Source organism: Carica papaya, chromosome 4, assembly GCF_054855325.1.
Source record: "Carica papaya isolate Zhongbai chromosome 4, ASM5485532v1, whole genome shotgun sequence".
Classification (NCBI taxonomy): domain Eukaryota; kingdom Viridiplantae; phylum Streptophyta; class Magnoliopsida; order Brassicales; family Caricaceae; genus Carica; species Carica papaya.
The window spans coordinates 4785041-4789940 of NC_142312.1; the positions used below are offsets into that span (position 1 = coordinate 4785041).

The 4900-nt window shown below is 36.0% G+C and overlaps 1 pseudogene across 1 annotated transcript; it reads right to left on the bottom strand.

Annotated features, from left to right (window-relative positions):
* Positions 1–318: 318 nt before the first annotated feature.
* On the bottom strand, positions 319–2793 carry LOC110822155 (uncharacterized; annotated as a pseudogene). The gene is made up of 5 exons (XR_015818334.1): positions 2663–2793; positions 1741–1983; positions 1521–1640; positions 682–1129; positions 319–550 (listed from the first exon to the last, which is right to left on the bottom strand). The product of XR_015818334.1 is annotated as an uncharacterized LOC110822155 (transcript).
* Between the last annotated feature and the right edge of the window lie 2107 nt (positions 2794–4900).

The following is a 4900-nucleotide window of genomic DNA, read 5'->3' on the forward strand; positions in this document are numbered from 1 at the left end:
TTAACAAAAATAGTTAATGATATAAACAATTAATAAAATATTTTAAATAGTAAAAAATTTAATAACAAAATATTTAAATTTTTATGGTAGTAATCTTTGTTTGTTTTTAAGTACTTTTTAATGAAGGACATTTAGATAGTGCTTAATTACAAGAGTAATTAATAATCTTTTGACCATTTTACTTAAATTTCATGTTGGAACTCCTAAATTTTACCTGATACTTCAACAGCTTTTTTGGGGGGTTTCAAATTTAGTAAACCCTCCTTAGGATTCAGGAGCCAACAAGGTCAAGGTATTTCAAGATAATATGCATCAAAGTGAAGTGCAATCTCCTTCTTTGGAGTTCATTTGAAACTTGGAAAGGTTCACTTTTTCCCTTTACACAAAGCATAGTAAATCAACAAACACCAAGATGAGAAATTATGTTCTAGAAAAGATGCATCAGCTTATCAGTTAAACTTGTAGAATGTCTCTCCACCGCCTCATCTGCCATACTCGTCATCTTTTCGTCATGTTCATAAATGTCCACCTCCATCATACTTCCATAATCCTACCAACAATAATAATTCAATTCAAATATTAGGAATAAAGAACTCACTGCAAGTTCTGAAATCAAATATGGGGATCAGGTTCCAGTACGGGCAAGAGAAGAGAGAGACGCAACTTGACATCTGCACTTACCTAATCTGAATCTGAGGACACTTGAGAGTAAGGATCCAACGCTGCAACCATTTTAGACGCTGCCTCTCTCATGTCTTCTACGTTGTCATTTCCAAATCCCCAACTCCTAAGCAACTCAGCCCCAGGGGCTCCTCTTTCTATACCAAATCGACGAAGATTCCCTAACCTATGCTGCAAAAATGGCAAGATAGCACTACTAGAACGCAGTTTGCTGCAATGGAGATTGAATTGACATCAAGTGAGCTCCTTGGACAAGAACCTACAATTGGGCTGTCCAACAGTTCACCATGTTGGCCCACAAAATTCCCAAAAATTAAAGGAAACAGCAAGGTTATTGGAAGGCGACAACGGGCAACAGATAACTGGCAAATCATCGGCCTTATTATTGCATGTTCATATGGAGCATGAATTGCGTTCCTTACTTCAAACACTAAAGCTTGATGGACTCCTGCAGAAAATAAACACCATCTTTGTCACCCAAATTGCTAAAAAGCTACAAGGCAAATTGGTGTACATGGAGAGAGAACTGTAGATAATAGCAAGACATGCTCTCATCTTAAGCCTACTAACTCTTTTTTCACCTTTAATTCTTTTGAAGATCTCTTCTGTAAAGCTCAGTAGACAAGTAATTTTCCCCAAGTGTTTAGTGATTCAACTAAATAAAGTTCTCTAATAACAAAGTCCAACTTCGGACAAAGAGAAGAAGCCCGAGTGCTTTCTCCTTTAAAATATAGTACCAAATTCTGAAGCCAAGTCTGGCAACACAGTCTAATGCATTTATCTGACCAGTACATGCTATAGAAGAATATAGAAAACTAGGATACACAAATTAATTTTACCTGATGCAAGGGCTCCATGAATGGTCATCGATTCCAGTGCCTGTGAGTCTTCCACATTCTCAGCCATTTCTGGTGTCAAAGGATGCAAGTTCCCAAGAAGGGAGTTCACTCCTTGTTTCCCTGGATATCAAAATCTCAAGTTATTCATTAGATTTATAGTTGTAACTTCTATGGCTTGGATTTAGAATGCATTCACATAATAGCAGACAAATCTTATTACCAGTCAAAGAAGGAGCCGGGATTGTAATGTCCAGAATAGTCACTTTGTTTGCCTAGCTTGCTCTCCCAACAGTTGTACGACACCATTAAACATCAATAGCACCTGAAACATCACCAAAATCGGCAGCAGGTCCAAGTGGCTCCATTCGGAAAGGAATGACATTTGAGTGCAGAGCATCAACATAACCTGCACTCGAGTAGTAAGGCTTATCAACCTTGATGCAAAGGAATGATGATACTTTACCTTGCAAACCAAAGGAAGAAAAAAATAAAAGATTAGTTAATATGAATCTTTAACACAAATGGGAAAGGAGGAAGACCATATTACAGTTATAGCTTTAAATGAGGAAACTGCAAATATAAAACCAAGCTAGCTAGCTGATAGGTCCCCAGAAGCCAAAGGAAATTAGTAAAGAAATTCTCTTCAGATGAGAATAAACCACAAGATTTTGGATTCAATAATTGCCTCCTTCATTGCTGCTTAAGAAGAGTTTAAATACCATAAAAATACAACAGCTAATTCCTACGTTTAAGCAATGAGGATAATGGAACAAGATCATGAAACTAGGAAATAGGATAATGGCTTCAACTGCTTGCTGAAAATGGGATAATGATTTCACCTATTTGCTGACCGAGTCTACCACAACTGCTACCCACCTTTTTACTGCTGAGATACTTTGGATGACTAACACTAGCTGTCATAAATTAACATGTCAAAATCAAACTATTCTAGAATAAAGAACCATTGTTAACTAAGTGCAGCTTTTATCAAGAACACAAAACTCATAATAGATTGCATTACATACGCTGTTATCTAGAGATGGTTATTAACTCAATTTGAGAACATGTGAAAAATTACAGGGGCATCAGACAACAAAGAAGGCCATAAAACCATTATTAAACCAAAAGGCAATACTGCTTACTTCTACCCAAGAAAGGCAGACCAATGGGCACAATTAATTTGCAAGATGATGATAGTCTGGCAAATGAAACAGCATCATGAAGATCCCTAGGCACCATCTGCTTCCGGCTCCTAAAAGTCACATGAAGTGCAGCCTTGTGGTAAATAAATCATACACTATTCAAAAATGAAGTTGCACCAACTTCTTAAAATTCAGGCGAGACACAGTAAGCAATCATCAATCTTTAACTTCCCTGGAGTAAAAAGTTAGAAACAAACAAAAAGGCTATGAAGAGGTTGCATTGCCCATTAGTATCCCGAAAATCATCACAAGTCCAGACATTTAAAATTTACCTGAATATGATCATACTCTTCCACAAAAAATGGAAGTCTCTTGCATATTTCTTCTCCCCTTGAACCATTAGAAAAAACATCTCTTCCAATGCCATGATTGTCAAAGTCCTGACCGTCAACCGACAATTCACTCAGTTCGTATAAACTCAAAGGATGATAGTGCACTTTTGAGTAATCTGTCCAACATTTGACACCATTATCAAAACATTCAACAATATTGTCATCCTGAATTTCTCTTCCAAAATTGCTCTTCCCAGTGCTACCATTTTCCCCCTGTTCTTCATCTTCCAAACTCTGCAAGAACAAATTCTTCTTCTGAGGCTCAGATGTATGATTTGAAATATTACCAGACCTGCACATTTGTTTACAAGTATTCAATTCAATGCAAGGGTAATATACTAAGAGACCCAAAGACAAACTTTATTGTCTGATGAAGCTCTTTTACAGAAATTACAAATGTAGAATTTAGAATTGTTTCCGCATACTTTACGAATAAGTCATAGAGAGTGTTACTAATATGATCCATTTAATGTCTAAAACTTCTCAAATTCTGTTTCACCGAAATAGATCTCATGCTGCTACTCTTTAAGTGTTATACCAGAGGTCGGAGATGCTCATTTTAACATAGAATATCCAATTCTCACCATGTAACAAGATCTGATGGTGCTGTGAAATCCTCATTAAAGAGGGTGCCACGTGAGTCCATATATCCAAGTGATCCTGCAATGAATAAGCTCCGTTTAGCATAAGGAAAAAAAAAATCCGCAGTCAAATATGGTTACAAACTAAAGAAGTTCTGTTTGTTGATTGAGTTCATCCGGACGACATGGCAACTGATGGAAAAAGATAAAAGCAAAAAAAATCAGAGCAGGAAAAGCAAACATAGCAGAACCTATAAACCTTTTCTTCTAATTCCAGTCTGTGTAAAACAAGCAAAAAGAGCCTCTATATATAGGCTTACATAAAACAAATAGAGCTAAAAAAAACCGTCACCAAATCCCACAACTAATCCCACTACTCTACTACTTATTTACAACTGTAAAAGAAACTTGTTTAAATCTAGAAAACTAACAAATAAGAAAAAGACTCATTCAAACTTTGAATTACATTTTAACACTCCCCCTTGATTCAAAGTTACTAACTCCCATAATTTTTCTGAAATTTTCATGTTTTTCCAATGGAAGCGCCTTTGTCAGTATATCAGCAACTTGTTCCTTTGTATTACAAGATTTTAACATGATTTCTTCACTTGTAACAAGCCTCCGAATAAAGTGATAACGAACGTCAATGTGTTTTATTCTGCTGTGGTAAGCTTGATTCTCAGTCATTGCAATAGCTGACATGCTATCACAAAAAATCTCTGTTGCTCCAACATGCTTCTGATCAAAATCAGCAAGAAGTATCCTTAGCAAAACTGTTTGACTGGCTGATGCTGTTGCTGCAATATATTCAAGCCTCTGATGATGATAATGCTACCACCTCCTGCTTCTTTGAACTCCATGAAAATAATGTAACAAACCTAAGTCTGCCATTTCAAATTTTTTCATCATGCAGGCCTTAAACTCAGCAATTATAAACTCACTAGAACCCATATAAATCATATCATCAACATAGAGACATACTACCAGAAATTCATCTTTACCATTTTTATTCAAATAAAGCGTAGGCTCATTTTCACTTCTTTCAAATCCATTCTCCTGAAAATAAGAATCAATTTTGAAATACCATGCCCGTGATGCTTGCTTTAAGCCATAAAGCATCTTTTTTAACTTGTAAACTTTATCTTCATTGCCATTTGCTACAAAATCTTCAGGCTGTGAGACGTATATTTATTCTTCCAAGTCACCATTTAAAAAAGCAGATTTAACACCAAATTGGTATACCGGCCAATTTAATTGAGCAGCTA